The sequence below is a fragment of the Tupaia chinensis genome, unplaced genomic scaffold (genome assembly GCF_000334495.1).
Source record: "Tupaia chinensis unplaced genomic scaffold, TupChi_1.0 Scaffold000097_1, whole genome shotgun sequence".
NCBI classification, from domain to species: Eukaryota; Metazoa; Chordata; class Mammalia; order Scandentia; family Tupaiidae; genus Tupaia; species Tupaia belangeri.
In genome coordinates this window covers 3097393-3108030 of record NW_006159559.1, presented here as the reverse complement: position 1 = coordinate 3108030, position 10638 = coordinate 3097393, and the positions used below count along the sequence as shown (strand labels likewise).

At 39.1% G+C, this 10638-nt stretch overlaps 1 pseudogene; it reads right to left on the bottom strand.

Moving 5' to 3' along the window:
- Positions 1 to 9949: 9949 nt before the first annotated feature.
- Positions 9950 to 10638, bottom strand: part of LOC102486382 (signal transducer CD24-like) — a 17708-nt pseudogene continuing 17019 nt past the window's right edge.

The window sequence follows — 10638 nt, the reverse complement described above, 5'->3', positions numbered from 1 at the left end:
AAAACCTTAAAAAAAAAAAAAAAAAAAAAAAAGAAGAGGCTCTGCCTTTTAAAGATCGCTGGGCACACTCCTGCCATGTTGGATGGAGTCTTTCTCACCTTGACACAGGTGTCCTTTCGGAAAGTCACTTGAGTAGTATCCCTGTGATCACATACATACTGTTGGTTCTTGTTATTACAGGAGGTTACATTCGCTACAAACACTGTTCAGATCTTGCAAATCTCTGGTCACAACAGTTTCGTCAAACTATGGATACATACCATGTTTTAAAGCGTGTTTCTGTTTAGAGACAATTTATTTAACAGACATGTTGTTTCACTGAGTTCATGGCCCACGCCTGTAACTCGTGCCAGAATGAAGCTTATCTAAAACATATCTCTCCCTACGGCACAGCACACTCTCTTTGTGCTTAGGAACACTAGATAATACTTTAACGCTATGCATGGAAAGCGTTTTATACAGCAAAATCAGCAATAAATGGGACAAAACTAAGAAACGACATTAAGTAGACTGCAAAAAGAACACTTACATCTAATCTAAGCCCTGGAACGAGAAGGAAAAGTCTTGCCTGTTTGACGTCAGCTGAAAACATACGACTCAGATTGGTGCCACTCTGTGCAAGTCTGCCAATGACCAAGAAAGCTCCAGAAGTGCTGGTCCTGGGGTAGTAAGCAAATCTTATCCTCAGGCAGACCCGCCATTAGGAAATCTGAGAATAAAGATCAACTGAATCAGGAACAATGGTTTCCACTGATATTAACAGAGGGTACAATAAAACTCTGTCATTTTACCAAAGACATCCTTTCAGATGTCTCTCAGGATATGGATCAAGTATTGGGAGAAATTTTGTATATTTGTACATTTCTTTGGTCTAAAGAACTTTCTGGGTACAAAAGAATGAAGAAGTGTATTCTCATTGCACTCCAACATTATTAAACTTTCTTTTACGAGAGCCCAATGATTCTCACTGAGCTTATCTAGCACAAGATTTGAGAGGGGTTCTTAAAGAGGAACTCCCCACAGGGTTTTCTAGACCAGTAATCTGCGTTCAATACAGATATCCTCACTTGGCAAGAAAGATGAGCTGGTTTTGAAGAGAGCAGTTGGGACTGGCACCCTCTGATCCTCCCACCTGGTAGTGGGGCATCCTTTGGGAACAGTGACCATATGAAGGTAAATGACAGAGCCATTGCTGTGGCACTCAAGATTAGGCCACCCCCACCACCACCGGGTACAGTACTTAAGGAATGGGATTGTCCTCCCCAAATTAGCCACCACAATCTTTGCAGGCTTTTTTAAAGCAGCAGAGTCCGTTGAACTCTGGTTTTCTTCTTGAATGGCTAGCCGAGATTTCCTGCTTCTGCCCTACCAGAAATTTTGGAGTATTCCTGAGGCTTGTTGCTGGGAACACCCACAGTAACCGTTGTGCATTTCTTTTCTCTTTTGGGGAGTGAGAATCTTTTTGCAGCAGAATCCACGAACTCCAGATTTTTGTTGATAGACTCCTCACGTCCTCTCTTCCAGCTGCTTCTGAGGCTCCTTGGAGAACAGCTTGAAAACCAGGGGGCAGTGTGGGGAGGGGAGAAACCTGCAAACTAGAGCTTCTTTGGCCAATAATCTTCAGGATAGTTTTAAAACATCACTGAAATAAATCAATAAAAAAAGAAGAACTTGATTCTCATGTCTATTCATTGCACCATGTATTACTTGAAAAATATCTTTCTCTCATTTATATAGCAGTCTCAAATACTACAAACAAACAAAAAACTTTTAGAACAATCAAACATCTTGGTTGAATAGTTTTATGATAGGCCTCTGAAGGTTGCTTGGTCAGCCATTGGCCAGGCTGCTAGCAAACTAACCCTTAAACCAGACAGTATTTAATCTCCAAAACTTGGTAGTCAATAACATTGGGAATACAACTTATACCCATGGCTCTGTCTTCTGGGATCAAGTTATTTGTTTCATAATTGAAATCATAAATAATTTAGCTCTCAGGAAGTTACTTGATTCAGAAAATTGCATGTAATACATTTCTTATTGTGAACACTAAGAAAGGGATGAATAATTTTAAGAAAAGAAATTAGTTTCTCCCATCATCCAAAAACAAATAACAACAATTCCAAATTTAATCTTTAGGGCTGCTTTTCCCAAGATATCCATAGGCCTTGACCTTGCCTGGAATAAATGCATGCTATTCTCAAGAGAATATGTCTCTGTGGATAAAAGTTGCTACACTCCACCCCATAATGACACAGGAATCCTGGACAGACGGCTAGACTCTCACAGACCCCAAAGCTCTATTCCATTCTTGCCTCAACGAAAGAATAATTGTTTCAGACTTTAAACTTCCTGATTGCTCTTGAGAAGTTGATATTTAGGAAGAGAAATAAAAACTGTTCAAGGGATTTTTAAAAAGTTTATGTGGAAACAGTTTTAAAATTACATTTAAAGATTTTCAGGCTCTAAAAGTGGCACAGGCACTAGGGAGCTGCTGTGCAATTGTGGAGTCATTGGGAAGGGCTTGGGTTCGGTTTCCAGGTTGTTCTGAGCTCCTCGAGTGTGCCTGCAGAGTGAGCCTGTGAACCTTATTGGTTGGAAGGCTGTGGGGAGGACTGAGTTTGACAAAACCTCATTACAAGTCTCTCTCTCTCAAGAAATAACTTAAATTTTTTTTCTGAAATTTTTTTGTTGGTGTTCATAAGTACTGTAACTGCAAGAATAACATGATCGTTTTTGGAAAACAGACCTGTGCCTTGTCCGCATACGCCCAGTGCAAATACTGATTTGCTGACAGATGAAAATTGGAAAAGAGAAGAAATCAAGAAAGGGAAAACTCTGAGTATCAGGACTTTTTAGCACAAGATACAGAACACCTATCTCATACTGGCTTAATCCTCACAGGGACAATTTTTGGCTTAGAACTGAAACACCCAGGATCAGAGCTGTCTTCAGATAGCAGAATTGGGGCCACGAGGGATGCCACTTGGTTCCATTTCCCCCCATCCCTTGCTTTTCCTGCACTGGAGTTGACCTGATCCTTGGTTCCACTTTGCAGAGCTTGGAGAGTTTCCAGGCTCGCACTGTGCTACTAGTTGTGCAAGTGGAAATCGCGTGTGCTGCTCCCTCACCTGTCTTAACAGTGTCGGTGTGTCTTACTGGATCTCCGTTAAACAGCCACACAGCCCAAGGAATATCACACATCGGAGATGATGTCTTAGAGTTAAGGGAATCAAAGTTATAGGACAGGGACTCAGGTTCAGGGGAGAATATGTTCCAACCAGTACACCTTCAAGCAAAATGATGTGAATTCGGGCAATTTTCTTCATCTCTCTGAGCCTCGCTTCTTCTAGGATAAAATATCTAAGCTTGAGGTATTGTGACAATTATAAATAAATAAGTAAATCACCTAACAGGCTTCATAAATGTTAAAGATGAATGCGTTATTCTATTTCTTCTTGAGCTTTCGAGTCCAGTGCATAATCTGCAATGACCACTAGCACCACGAGGTGGCAATCTTGTGATGGAAGGTAATGGATTGGCTTTTTGGCCAGGGGGAAATCAAGAATTGGCTCAAACTGACAATTGGCAGTTGGAGCAAAGCATGGAGAATCGTGAGTCCAATTCCTGTTTCTGCTTCACTGAAACCAGGCCGTGTGACCTTGATCAAGGTCTCAATCGATCTGTGGCCTAGATTTTCTCAAGTAAAACTTGAAGGCTGATTCTCCATTTGGTTTTAAATTCTTTTTGATTCTATAAAAAAGGAACCTTATATATTTATATTTATTTATCATTTATATATATATATACAGATACATATCTGTATGTGTATATATACACATACATATATATATCAGTAACTGTGACTTTAATCTCAGAAGACAAAAACTGCTCAACAGTCTTGGTTATTAACTTAATATGATTGTATGAAGCATAATTCATTCATTTATTGCTAAGTTGTAGCTACCCCGGGGGGCATGTAATTTTGTAAGAGTTCATGTAATTTTGTAAGGTGACTAATGGGCCCTCAGAGACGCTCTTGAATTATACGCAGCTCAGGAAATCATCCTCTGAGGCATGCAATTCGGAAACCTCACTATTAAAAAAAGTCACACTGAGAAGGCTTCAAAAGTATTTTTCAGTCATGTAATTATGTTTTAATGCCAGGTTCTTAAAATGACTTGGAAAAGAAGAAGCAGCTCAGAAAATTTCAGGTCTGAAATGTGTTAGAAGTATTTGGGGCAGCAAGAGGATAAATCTGGAAACGGTGACACTTAATTGGGTTTAAGAATGAAAATGATGACTTGCCACTTTTTGCAAGAATCAAACCCTCATAAAAAGTCGAAATAAGATGATGTGATAAAAATGAGCATTTATGGGGTATATGGGGGGGCAGTATTGTGTTTTCTTGATTTGTAATTCTTTACCGCAAGGAAGTTATGCTCTGATTCCGTCTTGATCAGTATAAAAATTGTTATGAAAAGAGACGTAATTGAAATTCCAGGGGTGTTCACACATTTCTTCACTCTGTGGAGATGTGCAACAGCCTCGTCTGAATACTTGACCTTTATTTCTCAGCATGCTCCTCCTTCAGGATAAAGCCACCTGAATTCTTCAACCAGGGAGGTTCGGGTGAGGGTTTGTTGGGAGCTATGAAGCAGATGAGTTCTCAATTTTCTTCATCCTTTATAAATCTGGACTGTGCTTTAACAATATTCCTTATAAAAGGGGAGAACTACTTAACTAAGGAATTGCCTTTTTGTTTTGTTTTGTTTTACAGCTGTAGAGGGTACTGGAAGATTGAGAGTTACAGTTTTTACTTCTTTCTCCTCGCTTATTTAAAGGAGGTGGCTGGGACTTGAGGCACCTTTGCCTCTGGGTGTTTTGTTATGAGGTCAGAGCAGAATCTTCAAGTTACCAGAGAGGGCTTAAGTTGTAGCATGCTGGTCACAGTCCCAGAGTGGAGAACTGGCATTTCTACCCAGACGTCTCCCTTCAGAACCAACGCTGCAGGCCCAAACCCACAGGCTGACATCTACTGAGTGAAGGCCATGGCTCTTCCTGGCCTCCTGGAAACCCCTCTTCTCTTCAGAAGCCGGAAACCTGTGCTCCATGAGACAGCCGTGCTAGCAAGTGTGGGCACTCAGCCTCCTCCGATGAGGCCTTGGACCGTGAAGATCGCAGTCCCTGTGACACCCAGTGACTTGCTTGCTTTCTGGGCACCAAATAAGCTTTCCACACTTTTATGTAAACCAAAGGATTTGGAGAGGAGATAAATAAGATTGCGTTTCTTTTCAATTTTCAAGGGCATACAAGGTGTTCAGCCATATAGTCAGATCGAAGTTGAACAAAGTAATTAGATGTTTATTCTCTACCCAGCTTTAAGGAAATGCCACCCTCCTGTACAAACTGCTGGTTTATCACATACACCCCACACGCGTTCATGTTTGCGGTTTCAGGACAAGTTCTACTCCCACCGCAGCTCTGGGCACTTGGGAGGGCGCGGCAGGGCTTATAAACCGAGCTGTGCGAATCTCGCCCAGCCTAACACTGCCCTGCTGAATGGCCACTAGGGCTGAGATCCAGTCAGGCTGTAAAGAAAATATGATGCTGTCTAATGTTCTTCTTTTCCTTTTCACTTTACTTATTTCTTTCATGAGCGAGAAAGATGAGACAGAGAAACAGAGTCTTGATGCCACGATCCTTCCCCAGCCCCAGCCCGCCATGGATCTCAGATACGCTGTCCCTGGGACCTGAACTCGGGCTGACTGGTGTTCAGCCTCAGTCTGGGGTTAATGGGTTTTGGGGAAATCACCTGGAAACTTGAATGCCGCCGCAGCGTCGTTTCTATAGGAAACAGACTTCTTTCCAAGCAGTTGATTTAAGTAAGGCGCACAATTTTGTAGCATACAGTTTTATATTCTGGATTTTAACAGTTAAAATAAAAACAAAACCATCTTTTTCCAAATAAATCTAAAATATTTCTAGGTTTAATATTCTATCATATGATTGTTTTAAATTTTTTAAAAAAAAGGATTAAATTTTTCTTTTTCTTTTTTTCTTTTTTTAGGTTTTTGCCATAGGGCATGTACTCTCCCCAGAGAGAAACAGAGAAAGACAGAGAGGGAAAATGAGAAATCACCCTCACCACCAGCAAGGGGGATGGCCAGATTGCAATTCCTTCTTCTCCATTCTCCTCTCAGGATTTTGGGCATGCATGCATAGATGCCCACCATGATTTTCAAGCCACCAGGTCTGGGACTCAAATTATGGTTGCCCCTGTGGGAATCTAGTGCCTTAACCACCATGCCAACTGCTGGTCTCCTGATTTAAAGTTTTCAAAGATTTGCAATTATTGTGTTTACATTTTTTCTCTATATATATTTCTGTGGAAAACACCTTGAGCCACACACATACACACTAACTTTTCAGCCTTAAGTTAGATTATTCTTTCAGAATAGATTACTAAAAGTTAAATGACTGGACCAAGAGATAAAAAATATTCAAGGTTATTTTTGCATGTTAAAGTCAATGGATCTTAAAGTGGTTAAATATTTATAACTTGATTATTGTGGATTTCTTATACTACAGAGAACAGTTCCTAGGGGAAAGGGATAAAACTAGAATTTAGGAGAGAATGAAAATATATAATGTGATGGCGACCACTGAGATGTCTGAGGCAGCCAAGAAAATGTGATTGAAGATTTCAAAAAGTCCCTTTAGTTGCTGCCAGAGTGAGGCTTTTCCTGTGTCCTCGACTGGGTTGTTCTTTTCTAAGGTGGATTCCCAGCCCCTCATCTCTCTTCACAGGCTCAGAAGTGGACACATTGGCTTTGTACAAAAGTTTCTCTGGAGTGTGGCCCTTTGCATATCAGCACCTATTTGAACAACAATAAATAAAATTATGAATTTGAATGTGTTTTAAACAGCAAGCATTGAAAAAAATAAAGGAAAAAAAAAGACCATCCTTCTTTTCACCACCACAATCACACATCAACTTTTCCTCACTGCATTTGGCAACTTCTGCAGCATAGTCAGCCTTTGGGGTTTAGAATAACGGTTTAGTTTGATTAATGAATAGGATTCATTTAGAGAAAAAATCAAGGTTGAAGGCATTATTTATTGCTAGATATATTTTGTTTTGTAAATAGAAACGCAACTGAACTTCATGTTCCATATACCTGGGGTGCTGATAAATCATTAATCACAGCTGTCTTCCCTACAACTATGCATTTTTAGAAAGTGCTGGCATTCCAGGCCTGCAGAGCCCAAAAAACCATTTCATGGATAATAAGAACATCATTCTTAGCTCATGCTGATTACAAAACCCTATATATTTTCATTTAGCTGGTCTCCTGGGAAATTTTTTTTCCCCACTTGTTTAGTACAATTTTCTTTATTGCTAGTTACTGGGTTTTTTTTTCTTCGCTTGATGAAAGACAGAAAAAAGAGTTAGAAGATAAGTAATTTTTCATGTAAGGAACAGCCTAGAAGCATATATGAATGGAAGTAATTTAGACTGTATCCTTTCCTGTGATTTAGACTGACGACTGAAAGACCCAGGTTACTGCCTCTCCAGCTGCTTCCTGTTTCTTCTTGATTGTTTATTTCTCAGATGAAAGAATCAATACACTCAAATGGAATTCAAATGGAAGAAATATTACTGCCTTAGATCACTCAATTCTGAATAGCCTCCTGAGGATTTCACATTAAATGGTAGCCTTTTGTCCTATAAAAGAAAGTTAATCAAATGTCCAGCAGCTTCTCAACAAAAGTCTAATTTGCTTTCAGAACATGTCTTACACATGTCTTACCAATTCCCCAGCTCACAACATTCAGCAAAACTCTCCAGTAACCCTACATTTTTAAGAAATATGTATTTCACCTTGAATTATCTTTTTAGACTTTATTTCAGAATTTTCTTTTTCTTTTTTACTCTTCAAAGGCCCAGCATGGTCAATAACTATTCAAATATAAAAGGGCATTGTTTAGGTCTGGCCATGTAGCACAGTAGTTGAGCCCTGTGCATAGGGAGCTGTATCCTACATGGTTGGTCATGGTTTGAGCTCCAGTCCTGGTGGCTTGGAAAACATGCTCGGTGCCTATGACAGAATGGCAAAATGCAGTAAAAACGATTGCCGAGTGACCAAAACTCATCAAGTGCTTTCTTTCTTTTCTCTCTCCCACATGCATCCTCTGGCAATTTAAATAAAAGGTATTGTTTATCATCTCAATAGAAATTATATATAGCAAATCTGTTCATTTTTTGCAAGGTTTTCTGTGAGGTTAAAGTGTCCTAGTTTTAATGAAGTGAGTAGCATTATTGTGCTAGTATTTGAAGTCTGAACAGAGATATTCTCTTTTGTGGGGTAATTTTAAGAAAAACAATTATCAAGGTAAAAGTGAAACATCATAATTTTTTTTAGACTTCGTTTCTCTTTATTTATAGTTTGTGTTAAATGCAAATCAATTCCAGAACATGGGAAGTTACTAAGAATCAAAGCATAAATACACAATACAATATACAATCCAAACTAGATGGACGGCATTCAGGTATGAAGCAAAGGGGACCGTTCATTCACACACAGTGGCTTCGGATCTGCTCAGCCTGGTTTTTCTCCTACATGTTTCTAAAGATGAGGGAAAATGACTTTGTGGCCATACTAGGTCCTGAAACAGATCCTTAGCATCAGCGTGTGACCGTGCGAATAAAATACTTCAGGGGCATGCATTTTTATAAAGGTTTCTGTGTTGAGGCTGTTGGAAAAGACTTTGTGGAGTCAAGCTCACTTGAGGTTCTAACTATCTAAAAATATTGACTGATAACAGCAAGTGTTCCAAATGTGGCTATTCTGATCCATAGGTTAAGAAAAAAAAAAGTATTTACAGAAAGAGGATAAGAGTTTCTGTGAATTTTATGTGAGTTAGCTTCCACTCCTCACTTCCTAAATACCTGATTTACAATTCTTGCTCCTTCACATATTTACCTTTTTAATTTCAAGATTTGTAATTCTACCTTCAAAACATTTTTTTATGTAAAAAATGCAGAAATTCAACATATGCAGAAATAAAAAGCAGTATTTTTAAATTGGTTAAGGTCAATGCAATTCTACTCTTTTAAAATAGTTTAACTAAAAAAAAATAGTTTAACTAAATGAATCTGGTGCTCTTGTCCAATAAAAACAAGTGATAGAAAATGTCTACCATTTGACTTTATTACTTTAAAGTAATCTTTACCCAATATGCTTGGATTTGGGGGTAGATTTCAATGCATCATTTCCCTGGTACATCTCTCCTACTACATAAATGATCAAATGCAATGTCGAACCCAACGCCTCAGAGGAAAACAGCTCAGTTCCCCTGAAAACAGTGATAGCTTTACAACGTGAAATTTTATCTAGAGTGTATCGGCATTAAATTAGTACTGCTGAAACGATACGCTGAGGATTTACAGTAACACCTGGAAGTTCCTTCTATTGTATTTATAAATAGAGTCATGGAAACTTTTCACAGTATGTAATTGTTTTATGGCCTTATGGATTTAATGAACCAAATGAAAACTGAATCTCTGTTCTACATCCCACTCTTTATCTCTAAGTAAAATAAAATCTACTCTTAATTTCAGGGTAGAGTTTCACATGTCCATATTTCTTAAGCCACATTTAAGGAAATCATACCTTAACTAATTCCGAGTGTTATCCCTTCATCTTGTACACAAAAGTCCAGCAGGTTTAATCTTGGCATTTATCATCTGGTCAAGTACTTCACATGTTCTTCAACCAATCAAATCTGGTATTCACAACATCTTCTGTGTCGATAAAATAAGGTGTGAAATTAGTAGATTCGATGAAGGCCTGTTTTGTTTTGTTTTGCCACACTGGACTTCTAGATGCCATTTGGATTGGGTTTAGAAGATGGGGAAGTGTAGATATTTCTTGGCCTGCATCTCTTAACCATAGAGGTGTAGAAGAGAAAGTGAGATCACAAGGAGACAGGCAGTTGACTGCAGGGCATTGCCAGCGGCCTTGGTGGTGGCATTGGCTGGATTTGGGGCAGCCGAGGTATCCTGGGAGGTGTTACTTGGAAGTGTTTGATTTGAATAAATCTATGTGGGTAGGAGCAGTGCCAGCAGCAACAGCCCCAGCCCCAGCCTGGTCATTATAGCTCTGCCCACATCTGCTCCATCAGTTTGCAGTGCGCCTTGCAGAACTCTGGGTGTTTCGAGAACCACTGGCTCTGGGGCAGGCACAGGCGAGATTTTATCACTAAAATTAAGTGATATACCTAAACATTTTAGCATTAGTGCATTATACATTTGACTAAATTATTATCTTTATAGGGAATTTTATATTTTATATGTTTTCATGTTGTTACTTAGAGTCCTTACATTTATCTTTTTTTATTTAACTTTATTTATTTATTTAAATTTGACCAGAGAGTGATAAAGTGAGTAAATGAGAGAGAGGAGAGAAAGAAAGGTAAAGTGAGAAAGCAAGCTGCCAGATCCAGGACTTGAACCATGGTCAGCCATGTGGGAGTCCAGCATTCTTAACCACCACATCTGCTGACCCCTAGAGTCTTTATATTTCAACTTAAAAAACTTCCATTAGCAGGACCAGCAAGGGACTAGAAGTTAAG